This window comes from Mastomys coucha, unplaced genomic scaffold (assembly GCF_008632895.1).
Source record: "Mastomys coucha isolate ucsf_1 unplaced genomic scaffold, UCSF_Mcou_1 pScaffold17, whole genome shotgun sequence".
Taxonomy (NCBI): domain Eukaryota; kingdom Metazoa; phylum Chordata; class Mammalia; order Rodentia; family Muridae; genus Mastomys; species Mastomys coucha.
The window spans coordinates 16,007,649-16,024,452 of NW_022196899.1; the positions used below are offsets into that span (position 1 = coordinate 16,007,649).

The 16,804-nt window shown below is 42.4% G+C and overlaps 1 protein-coding gene across 7 annotated transcripts in view; it reads left to right on the forward strand.

Moving 5' to 3' along the window:
* The window catches only part of Tbl1xr1 (TBL1X receptor 1), a 137,557-nt gene that overhangs the window by 54,933 nt on the left and 65,820 nt on the right, over positions 1–16,804 (forward strand). For 5 of the 7 annotated variants that reach the window (XM_031376440.1, XM_031376438.1, XM_031376442.1 and 2 more), the window contains one exon: positions 14,777–14,843. The exons of the other annotated variants lie outside the window; for them this stretch is intronic. The gene's annotated coding sequence lies outside the window, so the exon portion shown is untranslated. The remainder of the gene's footprint in view (positions 1–14,776; positions 14,844–16,804) is intronic. 7 annotated transcript variants of the gene reach the window in all.

The following is a 16,804-nucleotide window of genomic DNA, read 5'->3' on the forward strand; positions in this document are numbered from 1 at the left end:
CACCTGGGAGTGTGGCTTTCTCTGTGTGTTGTGGGACTGGCTGCAGAGCTTGTGCCCAAGGTCTGCTCCAAAAGTGAATATTTTATTTTCTGTCTCTCCGTTGGTACCTGGTAGAATGCATTCCCTTAGCATTCATGGTCATGATCATGGTCATGGTAAGCTGATAAGAGTACAGACAGACACATCAGTATACTTTCCATTAGTAGAATGTGATTTCTTACTAGTATGCTAGCTTTCTAATCACTCATGGTTTTAACTTCCCTTTAGATGAAACACTGGGATTAGTTTCCATTTCTACATCCTGTAGGATGGGGGTGAGGATTTTTCTTTTTTTGTTTCCTTTAAATTTGTCTTTCTGGGGCTTAGAATTTCAGGTTTCCTTCCTAGTGCTGCCTTTTTGTTAGTTGTTTCCATGAACACTGTAAATCACTCGTAAAAGCAAAAGATAAGTCAGGGATGAAGGTACTTTGATATGTGGTTGTTTGAGTGAAAATGCCCCCCTTGGCTCATGGGGACTGGCACTATTAGAAGGTGCAGCCTTATTGGAGGTAGAGTGTCACTGTGGATGAGCGTTGACATTTCAGATTCTTGGGCCAGGCCCAAGTGTCTTGTCTATTCCTGCTGCTTGCTGATCTGGATTCAGAACTCTTAGCTCCTTCTCCAGCATGTCTGCCTGTGTGCCACCATGTTACTCTGCGTGATGATAATGGACTAAACCTCTGAACTGAAAGCCAGTCCCAGTTAAATACTTTCCTTTATAAGAGTTGCCTTGGCCATGGTGTCTCTTCACAGCACCAAAGCTCAAGCTTACACACTTACTACACAACAACCTTGCTGTTCTTCGTTCTCACACCCCAGCAACAGCATTAGTTAGGAAAGTTTGGTTTTCCATGTGCCACACAAAGCCAGATTCAGAGCCAAGGATGGAAGATGTTACTGGGTTTTTAGGACCATGCACTTTATGTTGATCACCAGATAAGATGGACCCTTTTCATCATTAATATGTGTATCTGGTTAAAACAGTGGTGTTTAGAATGGAGCTAAAACTTGAAGGATGCATGAACTATTGGGCTGATTTGTGGAGGGAGACTGTAGAATGGAAGGAGATTGACTTAATAGCATTTTCCTCCTCAGTGAACAACTTTATTGTAAAACGTTTAGTATACAAGATTTCAGAGTGTATAAGAGATATACAAGTTTTCAGACTTCTGCGACTTAGCCCCAGCAGTTATCAAAATACATTCCCTCCCTCTTTCCCACTCCCTTCTTCTCCCCCTGCCCCTTCCTTATCTGTCTGCTCCTTGTCCCTGCATGGCTTCTTTGTCTCCTTGGTGCTGGAGGTCCGGGCCCCAGCATGGGCCCCAGCAGCCCTTGCCTGTCCCGCAGCCACCAGCTTCTCAACGTCGCTGATTGGTCCCACGTTGATGATTGTGAAGATGGTTTCTTGTGGAGAATATTGATTGACTTTAGAGTTAGAGTTACTTTCAGCTTAGTGGATTTAGTTAACATGTAAATGGGAACCCATGGCTGGAGACAGAAATCTTGAAGCAACGAATCTGGACCAAAAGCCTTGGGATCTTGTTCTCGGCAGACAATTTAGTTAAGATCGTGGACTGAGTGTCTTCACTCTTGGGGTTGGTGACTGTTGTGAGTGATTGTATAGATGTAGAACAGACTGTTTGTAAAATATGGCTTGATTTTTGCCTTTTGAGATAACAGTACAAAGTACTATGCCAGCATCCTAGCATGAGTTAGAAGTATGAAAGAGTGTGAATGGGGGAGCTAGCATGTGGCCTGTGATTGATTTATGTGTTCAGTTTGGATAAACTTGATGTGGCAAGAGAATCTGAGAAGAGATTAGAAGAGCAGTTAGAATGTGAATCGTGAAGGTCTTTGCATGCTTTGGACCTTGCCCAGCTCTGGTCAGTGCTTGGTGCTGCAGCACTGGTTTGAGGGGAGCATTATTACCAGCAGGACATAGTCTGTAGTGATTAGCTGAGTTAGTGTGGAGTCTTGAAAAATGGCCTTCAAGATATGCAGGGCTAAATAGAGAAAGGGAAATCCCATCAAAACAGGAACATTGAAACAAGGAAGGCACCATTCGGAACAGAAGGGAGGTTGGAGATTATTGGAAAGTCCTAACACACAGACGTTCTCTATGCTGTGATTTGCGCCACAATCTTAGGATTAGGCATGGATGGCACTTAGCTTAGGTGAGATAGGAACATGCCCCTCATAGGTATTCCTTAAAGGTTGATGACATGTCTGTTGCTCTGTATTGGGAGAGGTCTTGTAGACTTAGCTTAGGGAGCGCCAAGGGGTTTTCTGTTTGAGAAGCTATATCCTTGTTTTCTTATTTGTGATATTTGATGTAATAAATCCCAAGGCTTGTGGAAGGAAAAGACATTAATGACAGCTCCAGTAAATGACCTTGAAGAAAATTGACCATAGACCTAAATACAGATGCAGTCTAGAGGCCAAAGAGTTCTTTATACATGTTATTTTTACTTGTGGTTGGTTTAGAGTATTCTGAGACTCAACAACCTAAGTATGAGATTGGTTTTGGAGCAATAAGAAGCAGTCTTGGAGATGTTTATTAAAGGAACTGCACAGTGGGTAGCTCTCTGATCGTCTAGCCATATCTAAGCCAGCAGCATAGCACAGCACACACAACACAGCACGCACAGCACACACAGCACACACAGCACACACAGCACACACAGCACACACAGCACACACAGCACACACAGCACACACAGCACAGCACACACAGCACACACAGCACACACAGCACACACAGCACACACAGCACACACAGCACACACAGCACACACAGCACACACAGCACAGCACACACAGCACACACAGCACACACAGTACACACAGTACACACAGCACACAGCACAGCACACACAGCACAGCACACACAGCAGCACAGCACACACAGCACAGCACACACAGCACACACAGTACACACAGCACACACAGCACACACAGCACACACAGCACACACAGTACACACAGCACACACAGCACAGCACACACAGCACAGTTTTTAAACTATTACCCAAATCAGCAAGACTGAATTCCTGATAGACCATTTTCATGACAGTCATTAATGGGTAAACTTAGCAGGCTTCTATGATTCCTTCTTCAGTCACTCAGAAATTTTAAACAGTGCCTTTATTTTGGTCTTGATAGTCACCCCGAGTCCTCTGAATATTGCCTATTCTTTCATCTACATATGACATAAAAATGATTTTAAAACATTTTTAGTTTTTAGAATTGTTTATTCTATTTTATATGTATGAGTGTTTTGCCTGCATATATGTACATATACCACATGTATACATGGTGCCTTAGAGGCCAGAAGAAGGCATTGAATTCCTAGAACTGGAGTTTTGAACGGTTGTGAACTGCTTCCTGGGTACTGGGAATTAAACCTGGGTCTTCTGCAAGAGCAACAAATGGCCTAATCCACTGAGCACATCTCCAGCCCCTACACAGAAGTTTTATTTTCTTATTAGTGCTTAGAAGCCAAGAAGTGGGAATACTGTTTAATAATGTTAAATTGTTGGAGGTTTTTCCAAGGTTGTTTGGTTAGTTCAATACTTATGACCATTTCTAAAATGGTTTGTTTTTATTTTTTAAAAGAAGTCTCAATGTTACCCAGGATAACTTTGAACTCCAGCTCAAGTGAGCTTCCTTAGCATGGGAGGCCATAGTAATGATCCATACTGCTTTTTAGATCGAGATTTTCAGCATGCTTATATAGAACTGTGTTTAAGAACAGATCCCAGTTTTGTGTTTAGTAACCTCTACATTCACATTGGGTATGTCGGTTGGTACTTTCTATCACATCAGTGCTTCTAGAGAGGGTGAACCAATGTTTTCACACACAAAAATCTAAGCTACAGACATGGTTGGCATGTAGTAAGCACATCTCAGTTCCTACATCTTGCTGCACATCTGCTCAAACACTTGGTTCTTACTGCACGTCTCTGTTGGCAACACTGTACTCTACATCTGTAGAGTAGGCAGAGAGCTGTCAGGCTGTCTGTCCTCCACCAGTGCTCGAGCCTCTAAGTTCCCTTCTCACGTGTGAGAGAAAACTGAGTTTTCTGTTGGTGTCCTAGTTGTTTGTGGAGAATGGCTGAACTGAGGCCAGCAGTAAAGTTTAGCAGCCTGATGACCTGAGTTCCATCCCAGAGCCCAGGTCGACTAAGGAGAGAACCGACTCCTGCCAACCTGCACACATACGTGTACATGCCTGTGTGTACACACAAAAATCTTGAAACTAAATTTAAAAGAAAGACTAGATGAATCTGTGAAACGGAAAGCATTTAAATGTGTTATTGAATATTATAATATGCACTAATTATAGCTGGAAAATTGTACTTTCCAGGGAGGGAGACATTTGTGTCTACATTTGTATTTTGAAAGTGTCACAGGTGAGACAGCCTGGTATTGACACTTACAATGTTGAGATACCCAGATGAGGAGGAGAGGTGCAGCAAGTGTGTGTGGAAGAGTAGCCAGCAATGCGATTGTCTTCGTGTGCACTCCTTGCCATGGTGGCCACCAGGGAATGTAGCAGACAGTGAAAATGCTGACCAGCTTTGCAGTAAGCCCTTGAGCTTTGTCATGCTGTCAGCAAAGAAACTGTCTCTCTGCTTTAAGACTTTGGGACTAGAAGTCATGTTGAAGGAAGACTCCCTGTCCTGGCCTGCCTGATTTCTCCTAAGTGGCCTTTCCAGCCAGGTGCCATTCCTTTTAACTATTGGGAACAAAGAATGCTGGAGAGGTGGCTCCGGAGTTAAGAATACTTGTTGCTCTTGGTTCAGTTCTTAGCAACAATGATAGGCAGTTTACAATGGCGTAGAGGAGTTTCAGGGAATTAACACTCTGGCCGACTTGGGTATCTGCACGGAATGTGGCACATGTATTCAAGGTGTGCCCTTGCCCCCAAGAAGCCTTAAAACAGGACAAAATGAAAAAGCTGTGGTGAAACTCAGTTGATTAGAGGCTAGCTCTAAAAAGATGTTTATAGAGCTCCAGGGGAGTAGCTGGCCCTTGTCCTCACGGTGAGCAGGCGGTAGCTGTCCCTTGTCCTCACGGTGAGCAGGCGGTAGCTGTCCCTTGTCCTCACAGTGAGCCAGGCCGTAGCTGGCCCTGGTCCTCACCGTGAGCAGGCCGTTTGCTGTTACTCTCTTGAACCCTCTACTGGCCTGTGCTCTGCTGTGACCTGAGGTGAGGATCAGGCTATAGACCCACAAGAGGAAAGTACGGGCAATACCTTTGAAGAACAATGGTTATATGTATGTATGTAGCATGAACCTTGTATGATGTAGTACTTCTAGGATGCGGAAATTAGATATGATAATGTAGGTTCAGACATACAATATTTCAGAGCCGAGGATGATTATTTATTAAATCATCTTAGTTACCATTACCTTTACAATAGAAATATACTTGTAGCTTTCTGAACATCAGATATTGTTTGCATTTGTTACACTTAATCTTCCTATTTTTCTTGTGAGGGAGTTAAAAAGTATTATCTGTCTATCCTCCCTGCCTCCCACTTGAAGAGATGATACCATTTAAACTACTTACTAACCCTTCCTGGGAGGCTATAAGACAGTATGTTCTCCAGAGATTCTGAAGTAGTATCTCTCAGGTGGGCTGGCTGGGTAACTGCATAGAAACATAGCTCTCTCCCAAAGGATGTAATGGATACTTTATTCTAGAGCCAAATTTGAGTTACCATGACTCCTGGAACAAAGATCCACGTTACCCCTAAATACCGTGTTCCAATGTGGTAGATAGTCTTATGAAATTCTTACAGTGATGGAGCAAAGACAGTTATAAACAAAACTTTGTTATGAAGTCCATTGTTTCTGTGTGTGTGTGATTTAAATAACTAGACAACAGTATTTCAGAAATGAATTAGCTGAGTGAAATTGTATCTCAGAAGTACCCAGAAGGCTAGGCAGGGTAAATGGTAAAAAACTGTATGTGTCGCTTTTAGGATTCCAGTCAGTAAGTACCATGGTTTCTGCTGAAGAGACTACAAGATCCTGTTGACTCAATCCTCCCTTGGGGAAGTAAGATCACAGGTCTTCTCTCCTCAGTAAAGTGATTCTCTAAAATCGTCTGGAATAATTTTTTTAGAGAACTAAGCCTGTGGAAAGATTCCTAAGACCAATTTTGAGAGGGTAGGTCAGAACCGAAGCTCTGGGTTTCTCTGATGCTCTGTTGCCTGCCAGCTCGCTCCTCTTGGTCTGGGACTTCTGAGCCTCACTGAACTTGGTTGTGAGACAGGTGCAAAGTTTACTGTATAGAGTATTCATTTTGTCACCCCTAGAAGAACAATCTTCAGTCTCTTTGCCTTAGTCCTTTAATGCACAAAATAACCTATATGAAGCTAAACTGTGTTTAATATTCAACTTCTTATTGAAACAGTTTTTCTATGCTATTTATTATTTCAAATTTCAGTTTTGTTGGCTTAGGTAGGTGTGTGTGTGTGTGTGTTGTGTGTTTGTTTGCGTGGTGTGTGTTTGTGTGTGTTTAGGTCAGAGGGCAGCTTGTAGGAATCAATTATCCTTATGGGCCCAGAGATCAGATTGAGGCTGTCAGGCAGCAGGTACATTCACTAAATAGATGAGTCATTTTCTTCTCCCACCGTAACATTTTCTTGTTAATTAAAAACATTCTGGGCTATGTAGCAGAAGACCAGGGGTGTTTTCTTCTCTTTTGAAGGTGTAGCTTCTGTGGGCAACCTTTTTATGTTTTTATTTTTAGAAGCTTTCAGAGGATCCCGGGCTGATGAGTCAGAGCCAGACATGCTTTGTAGGAGATGAGACAGTGGAGAGTGCCTAGTTGGAGTGGACAAAGGACCAAGGTGTGAACTAAGGAGGAGGTTCCTCCTCCTGGGAGCGGATGACTGTGCCTTATATTTCAGAACTCTCAAATTAGAAGTTTCACCATGGAGTATACTAGCGCTGCCCACCCATTGGGGGAATGTGTGAGGGCTGAGATGAAGGTTCATGAGCATTGGTAGAGCTGACCCTGTCCCAAGGGCTGAGCTTTCTTGCAGCCTATGCCGAGAATGGTTTTGAGCTTGGGTTATGTGTGGGAGAATATTTCTTAGACAGTACCTGGCTCAGACCCATTCTCTCAAGGATGACTTTTTTAGGTTGGCCCATTTCCAGAATCTCCCTTCTCTTCCTGTTCAAGTCCATCTGTCTTCCTGTCTGTGTGCTGCCTACCATCACCCAGTGTGTTGTAGGAGTGACAGAGGTACAGACTTATTCCAGGGGATCTACCAGTATAAGAAGTCCAGCTAGCCTCCCTGGGATCCTAGAGCTGCATATGTTTTCCAACAAGTCTCTCTTCTTGCTCTTCATCTTGTAATGCATATTGGGACACAGTTGAGGGGGTTCCCACAGAACAAGGCCAAGGCTGGGTAGGGGATGGCTTTTCTACCCTTGAAAGAACTTTGGTTGTTTTGATTTTACCAGTGAAATATTTTTAAAGTATTGGTGATAAGTATAAATGTTTTCTGGGAATGCTTCAAGGATCTGTAGCTATTTTTAAAAAAAGTTTATTGTCTAAACTGTATTAGGGCTTATGTGACTGCACGTTTATTCTCTTTTAGTGATATCTTCCTGTTTCCTAGTATAATGTGTCTTGGGAAAATTTTAGAAATCTTTTTTAACTATGGTAGAATACTTTTATGGAGATATTTAGAGTCAGACTGATAAAATTACTAGGGTAATAATAAATGGGATTCCTGACAACTTGAGTTTAGTCTTAGGAGCTAGAAGGGAAAGAACGAACTCCTAAAGATGGTAAATTTTTGACCTCCACATATGCAGTGTGACTTGAGTGGGTGTGTGCTCTTGCACACACACATTCACACATACACCAAGAATAATATTTCAAGTAGAACATATGATGAACAATTAACAGAAACATTTCTGACTTGTGTATCTCCTCAGTAGCATTTCATACTGTTTATGATACCCACCTTAATACAACACTAGGTAAGTCTCTATGTTAGAATGCCCAGTATCTCTCTCAGGGATTGCAGCTTTATTTGTAGGAGATGGGAGATTACAACAGATGTTTCAGAGAAAGAAATTTAAGTGCTTGAAGCATAATAGCCTGTTTTGTGAAGAATGTTCCTGGTGTGTTTTCCAGTAGGTAGTTGGAGCTCACACTAGTGCAAGGCCCCTCTCCAGGCCAGATTGCCTGCATGCAGGGTAGAGTGCAGCACCTTCCCAGGGTGCTTGTGCTCCTTCTAGCCCTTACAAAGCCCTGTTGGCTTTAACTCTTTCCTAGTGCTGCTCCTGACCTTGTGATGCTTAAGTGTTTGTCCCAGAGCTGCCACAGCAGATGGGGGAGCGCTGTCCTCGCCACTCCATTCGCTGTTAAAGAGGGAGAGGAACTTTAATTTCTGCCCATCGCAGAAGCTCAGGTTTTCTGTGTCTGTATCAAAGTGCAAATTAAAACAGTTCATGTTGTGTCTCCTTTTATCCTTCTTATTAAAACATCTCCATGGTATCTTGTTTGTTTTGTACTCTTCTGTGGCTTCATTGTAAGGTCCTTATTATGCTTCCTTTGTAATTGAATTTTGGAGAGACACTGAGTTTTTCTAGTTCCTCCTCATTAGTCTTGAAATGAGGTGACTGTAGCTGTCCGGTCACTTGTGGTATCTCTCTAGTTCTAAGCTCTGCTTACTGTACAGGCTAATATTAAAAGAATCCATCCTCTGCTCTACTCTGACGAGAGAATTAGAATAACAAGGACAACTCTACCCCCCTCTTAACAGCTAGTGGTTCTCCACCTCTCTGGCCACTTGAGAGGCTTTGAAGCTCAAGTGATGTTCAGGTCTTACCCTAGGTTAGCGGTTCCAACCTTCCCAAAGCTGTGGATCTTTGATACAGTTCCTCTTATTATGGTAACCCTCAGCCATAAAATTATTTTGTTGCTACTTCATAACTGTAAGTTTGCTACTTTCAGAATTACAATGTAATATCTGATATGTGAGCCAGCACCTGAGAACTGCTGCCCCAGAGACGTTATGTAGTGAGGACCCAGGTTTAAGTCTGTGGAGGCATTCCATGGCAGTTGTCAGTCACACAGTATCCTCGGGGGTGCTCTTGTCTTCTCACTTACGTTGTGCTGCTTGCTTCAGGGTTGATGCTAACTAGGGCTCTACTCAGCGCTTGGGAAGAGTGTGGTCTGGTAGGGACGGACGGTGTCGGCCCTTCTTCCCCCCTAGCCAGCATGCCTGTCATTGCCCCTGCCTGCCCTTACGTACTTGTGCAGTTCCTATAGTAGCTTCCTCTTTCCTAGCTATTTCATTCCTTTAAACTACTGTTTTTGTTTGTTTGTTTTGTTTTGTTTTTGAAGACATAACAAACATACTTGTGTCACCAAAAAAACTAGTATTTCTTAGGCATTGTGAACTGTATCACTAATTTATAATTTTAAGAGGAGTGGAGCAATTTGTTATACTTGAGTAATAGTGATGTACTCACATATTTTAAAAAGTAATAGACTTTTTTTTTAAAACAAGAATCTTCAGTTTTTTTGTTTTTTAATAACAGCAAAAGTTTGTTGACATTGTTATTTCCAGTGAACTGAAGGCTTTTTCTGATTTTTTTGTTTTGTTTTGTTTTGTTTTTGAGATGTGGTCTGAGTAGTTCAGGGTTGCCTGTGAGTTATGGGTGTGTGCCAGCATTCCTGGCTCAAACCTAAAACTTATACAACTAAACTTTGGCCTTGTTAATTTTGTTTTGACAGAGTCTCATGTGATGGGACCAGCTTTGAACTCCTGATCCTCCTGATCCTATCTCCCAAATGCTGAGAGAAGTAATTAATAATAAACTTGACTCACAGTAGACCACTTTTTAATTTAGAAACTGTGCTGTAGTTGAATTTGAACAGGCGAATTTTGAAATCTTTTGTAACCTTGCTGTATTTCTACATGGTGGTTTATTTTTATGTTTAATGGAAGGCATAGTTGCATCATGCACCATGAGACTAACTCAGCTGAAGGTTGTAGTAACTGGGTATGGATATGTGGTCTTGAAAATTGCCCAGTTTTGGGAAATATAAGGTCATAATGTACAACCCTTAGGCTCCAAGTTCCCCAAGTAACTTGAGTAACAATGGAAGCGAAAGCAAGGACAGGTGCTCACTGAGGCTTCTGACTGCAGCTGAGCCCAGGCTGCTTCTCTACGATCTTCCTGCAGGGGGAGCTACCACACATCATATGCTTGGTGTCTGGTAAGCACTGTTGTGTGTTATGGGGTGCATTTCAGCTCTCGTGAGTGTGCACCCGTGTATGTGCATGTGTGTGTATGACTGACCGTCAGCTCGGCATAGTGTACATTGTTTCAAAGACTTTCTTCTACACTGGAGGGTTGTTAGACATGCAAGGAAAGTAATTGATAATTTTTTTTTAAATCAACAAATGAGGAAGGATCAGTTGGAACTGATTTACATATATAACTCCCTTAAAGATGGCCCCATTTGAAACAACACCCTTCACAATAGTCACAAATAATATAAAATACCTTGGTGTGACTCTAACTAAGCAAGGGAAAGATCTGTATGACAAGAACTTCAAGTCTCTGAAGAAAGAAATCGAAGATCTCAGAAGATGGAAAGATCTCCCATGCTCATGTATTGGCAGGATTAATATAGTAAAAATGGCCATCTTACCAAAAGCAATCTATAGATTCAATGCAATCCCCATCAATATTCCAACTCAAGTCTTCACAGAGTTAGAAAGAGCAATTTGCAGATTCATCTGGAGTAATAAAAATCCTAGGATATAGAAAACTGTTCTTAACAGTAAAAGAACTTCCGGTGGAATCACTAACCCTGACCTCAAGCTGTACTACAGAGTAATCGTGATTAAAAACTGCATGGTATTGGTATAGTGACAGGCAGGTAGATCAATGGAATAGAATTGAAGACCCAGAAATGAATCCACACCTATGGTCACTTGATCTTTGACAAAGGAGCTAAAACCATCCAGTGGAAAAAAGACAGCATTTTCAACAAATAGTGCTGGTTCAACTGGTGATTAGCATGTAGAAGAATGCAAATCGATCCATTCTTATCTCCTTGTACAAAGCTCAAGTCCAAGTGGATCAAGGACATCCATATAAAACCAGATACACCAAAGCTAATAGAAGAGAAAGTGGGGAAGAGCCTCGAGCACATGGACACAAGGGAAAAGTTCTTGACTGGAACACCAATGCAAGAATCAACAAATGGGACCTCATAAAATTGCAAAGCTTCTGTAAGGCAAAGGACACTGTCAATAGGACAAAACAGCAATCAACAGATTGGGAAAAGATCTTTACCAACCCTTCATCCAATAGAGGGCTAATATCCAATATATACGAAGAACTCAAAAAGTTAGACCCCAGAGAACCAGATAACCCTATTAAAAAAATGGAATACAGAGCTGAACAGAGAATTCTCAACTGAAGAATACCTAATGGCTGAGGAGCACCTAAAGAAATGTTCAACATCCTTAATCATCAGGGAAATGCAAATGAAAACAACACTGACTTTCCACCTTACACCAGTCAGAATGGCTAACATCAAAAACTCAGGTGACAGTAGATGCTGGCAAGGATGTGGAGAAAGAGGAACACTCCTCCATTGTTGGTAGGATTGCAAGCTGGTACAACCTCCCTGGGAATTAGTTTGGCTATTCCTCAGAAAACTGGACATAGTTCTACCTGAGGACCCAGCTATACCACTCCTGGACATATACCCAGAAGATGCTCTAACATGCAATAAGGACACATGCTCCACTATGTTCATAGCAGCCTTATTTATAATAGCCAGAAACTGGAAACAACTCAGATGTCCAAGAGAGTAATGGAAACAGAAAATGTGGTACATTTTCACAATGGAGTACTACTCAGCTATTAAAAACAATGACTTTATGAAATTCCATTTGGAATGGATACAGAAAATGTTATACATTTATACAATGGAGTACTACTCAGCTATTAAAAACAATGACTTCATGAAATTCTTAGGCAAATGGATAGAACTTGAAAATATCATCCCATGTGAGGTAACCCAGTCACAAAAGAACACACATGGTATGCACTCACTAATAACTGGATATTAGCCCCCAAACTCCAAATACCCAAGATAAAATTCACAGACCACAGGAAGCTCAAGAAGAAGGAAGACCAAAGGATACTTCTGTCCTTTTGAGAAGGGGGATCAAAATAAAATACCCATGGAAGGAGCAGAGACAAAAGTCTGGAGCAGAGACTGAAGGAAAGGTCATCCAGAGACTGCCCCACCCAGGAATGCATCCCATATACAGTCTTCAAACCCAGACACTATTGTGGATGCCAACAAGTGCTTGCTGACAGAAGCCTGATATAGCTGTCTCCTGAGAGGCTTTACCAGAGCCTGAGAAATACAGAGGTGAATGCTCTCAGGCAGCCATTGGACTGAGCACAGGATCCCTAGTGGAAGAACTAGAGAAAGGACCCAAGGAGCTGAAGGGTTTGCAGCCCCATAGGAGGAATAACAGTATGAGCTAACCAGTAACCCCAGAGCTCCCAGGGACTAAACCACCAACCAAAGAATACACATGGAGGGACCCATGGCTCCAGCTGCATATGTATAGCAGAGGATGGCCTAGTCGGTCATCAGTGGGAGGAAAGGCCCTTGGTCCTGTGAAGGCTCTATGCCCCAGTGTAGGGGAATGCCAGGGCCATGAAGCAGGAGTGGGTGGGTTGGTGAGAAGGTGGAAGGGGGAAGAGATAGAGGGGTTTTTGGAGGGGAAACCAGGGAATGGGATAAAATTTGAAATGTAAATAAAGTATCTTTAAAAAAAAAAAAAAGGTCTGGGAGCCACCACTGCTAAGGGCTAAGAGCAGCTGAAAATAAGGGACTCGGACCCTGCCGAGGCCAGCTCAGACTGTCATATATATGCACAGCTTCATTTGAACAGTGGGCTTGTGTTATTCAAGGTTGAGAACAGAAGCCAGGTTAGATAGATAGATAGATAGATAGATAGATAGATAGATAGATAGATAGATAGATAGATAGATAGATAGATCCATGTATATATGGATTTAAGGCTTGGTTTATGCTATTAGAGGTTGGTTTGGCTAAAATCTGTCTGCATGCTGAAGAATAGGAGGAGATGGGGAGGAGGAACTACACAATCCAACAGCTGGATCAGTAACAATGTAGCTCCGGTCTGAGGCATAAGACCTTCCCTGTAGTGGAGAAATCCCATGTTGAAAACGTATTAAAGTCTTGCGAGGCTGCCTTGCTACTGGGGTGCCTGGAGTACCTCCAAATGGTGAGCTCTGAGGAGGTATAAAATGATGTTCGTGATGGGGGTTCTCAGCCCGTGTTTTCCTGGAGTGGGAAACAGCAGTCTGGTACCATTTCTATGTTTCCCAGTCTCCTGTGGTGGTTTTCTTTTTTAAAGGCCCCATTTGGAATTGTTCCATTTATCATCTTGGAAATCATTTACTTGGGCACTTGGAATTCTGTGACGTTTTCCCCCAGGAATTCATTTAATAAAATCTTTACCTTTTTATTTATGAAGCTGGGGTGAACTGCAGCTGTGCATGCTCCATTCATCTTAATGAACACAATTAGCTCTGGTAAGATTTTAATTTTTCCTCAGGTCTAAATGTGAGTTCCAGAATTTCCACACAGGATGGAAAAAGTACCACAATGCACTTTGTTGCACAGGCCACTGGACTCAGGCCTGTAGACTAGATGTTGTTGTGTTTACACTTCTCCTGGTGCAGGAGCCACATTTTCCAATCAGTGAGCCAAATGAATTTGTTAGAAACCAGTCAAAATAATTTTGTTATTTTGCACATATTTTTTCGTAAATAGAAAGCCTAACGTTTACATTAAAAGAGCCTGGTTATGTGTTAGCGGCATTACTTGCTTAGTCCCCATGTCTGTGCCAAAGGCCTTTTCTAAGATTACTGCATTGTTCACTTTAGCTGATAATAGCTTAAAAAAACAGAACTATTTTGTTTGGAGACTGAATGAACTTTAACAGTCTATAAAGTTAGCTTTGTAATTCATGAGGTGTACTTTAGTTTTCTGTTTGTGGAATATCAGTCTGTCCCTGCCACCTTCTGGAAGTGGATTGAAAAGGCTCTCGTCATGAGAATAGCAGCCAGCCACTACTTCTTCAGTTCTTGTGTTTGGTCTGTGCCTAGATCCCACACTGGTACTGTTACAACAGTGAATCCAAAGGATTACTACATATCTTCAGGCGCTATTCTTAGTTATAGAGGGATAGCAAGGGGAGCAAACAGGCCTTGATGTTCAGAAAAGGCTGGGGAGGCATGTTAAACAGCTATGGGAAGAGAGGTATGCTGAGGGAGCGCCCTCCCTGTGGATGGTCCAGGGACAGTCCAAAGTGGGTTGAACCTGGAGGAAGGAATGAGGCTAGGTTTGAGGGAAGAACCTCTCGGCAAGTGCATTTCCAGTCCTGGGAAGTCTCTGGGATTGAGCTGAATTGGGGAGGTCATCCATGACCTTCCTCGGATGCTGGCTGGGACTGCATTAGCCTCTCAGGAATATAGGCATGCAGTGTTTGTTTGTGACACAGCCGTGCTGGACAGTCTCACTGGTGGGATACTGAAGACTTGTATAAATGAGTATTTTGAACATGCAGAGCTTGGTATTGGAAATCCTAAATTGAATTTGGGAACACTGAAACTATTCTCCTTTTTCTTAGCCTCAGTAACTTGCGATTGGTGGTTGGATATCCAGTTGCACATCCTAACATCAATGCACTGCCAATGGTAAGGTGCCTCTCCTTTTTCTCCTGTTCCATGCTATGTTAGTGCTTTATAGATGTACTCATTCTTGTTTTTAGAGACTTTTAAGAATTAAAAATTTCTCAAAAATTTTAGAAAGCTCAAAAGTTCAGAATATTTCGCAAAAGAACCCCTATTTTAAAGATTCTAATTTTCCTGTAATTTTTATGGTTACCTACTTTTTATTGTTGTACTAAGTCAACATGACTAAGGCAATTTATAGAAGAAAGCATTTAATGGGGGCTTATGGTTTCACAGAGTTGGAGTCAGTGACTACCAAGGCAGGGAGCATGGTAGTAGTCTCAGTGCTTGAGCAGTGGCTGAGCTCACATGCTGAGACAACAGCCATGTGGCATGGGAATTAGAGGGCTTTTGAAACCTCCAGTCCACTCCCAGCCACACCTTCTTCCTAGTTTCAGCACCTAGGACCCAAACATTTGAATACAGGGGACTGTGGGGCCATTCTCACTCAGACCACCAACCACATCAAGACAAAAAATGTGATGTAAATATGATCTTTTGTGAAATGAGCTACACTTTGTGAGTAGAATTAATTGTTCTTGTTAAAAATTTGATATTGATAGTAATGATTCTTTTATTTTTGTTCATCATTTTAGTGGGTTTTAGGGCACTGCTTATCCTGATGTTACTAGTTAATATGCAGCTAAATGGATAATATTGTACATTTTTATTTGTTAACTTTAGGGGAAAGATACGTTTACCTCTTTAGGAAGGTTTAGAAGTCTTTGCTTTTGAATTGTAAATCTCAGCTGTTATGTAACAATGTCCACCTTTCCTGTTTGGTGACTTGTGCTAACTCAGTAATAGAGTTCCTAAGACTTATTCCTGCTATAGATTAAGTGATCTTACAAACTAAAATTTAGAGTGATTTTATTCTACTTTAATATTGTGTGTTTGCTTCCTCTCTTGGATTTTTTTTTTTCAATTAAAATTTTATTTGATAGCCGGGCGGTGGTGGCACACACCTTTAATCCCAGCACTTAGGAGGCAGAGGCAGGCAGATTTCTTAGTTTGAGGCCAGCCTGGTCTACAGAGTGAGTTCCAGGACAGCCAGGGCTACATAGAGAAACCCTGTCTTGAAAAACCAAAAATAAATAAATAAATAAATAAAAATTTATTTGACAGTTTGTGTGTATAATGCATTTTAACATGATTCATTTTCCTTCCTTAACCCCCCCACCCCCGCCCCTTACCTCCCTCTGGAATGACCCTTCTTTGTAACATGTGCTTATCCACCCACAATCCCTCTCTTTGTTCTTTCTTTTTTTGAGATTGGGTCTTCCTGTTAGCTCAGGTTGACATAGAATCCAGAGAGCTCTCCCTGCCTCTCCGTCCTCTGCTGTGACTGAAGGGGTGTGTGCAGCACTGCCGTAGCCATAGGCTGAGTCGGGGTTGTTTTGGTGAGTGGGTGTGTGCAGCACTGCGGTAGCCATAGGCTGAGTCGGGGTTGTTTTGGTGAGTGGGTGTGTGCAGCACTGCCGTAGCCATAGGCTGAGTCGGGGTTGTTTTGGTGAGTGGGTGTGGGGTTATTTGCTGGAGCAGAGGCAGCTTTCCAGCGGCTAGACTTGTGCAGAGCAAGGCCATCCCACCCCCGCTGCTATTACCACACACTGGCCTTCTGAACCGAATTCTCCTATTTGGCTGTTGTGTGTTTGGGGATCCGTAGGTACTAGAGTGAACGGCAGGTCCTCATACCCACATTGCTAACTGCTGAGATTCTACTGCCTTCAGGCCATCTGCAGAGACCTGCGAGCGCACTGCTGGGAAGACTGTGCTAAGCTTGCTTGTGCAGTCCTGGACACGAAGCTTACTTCTCTAGGAGCCACTTTCCCTGCCCGTTTGGCACAGAGCTATCAGGGTACATGGATGCCAGGCAGTTTTTTTTCTAGTGTAAGGAAGAGACTATTTCCCGTTTTCCTCTGAAA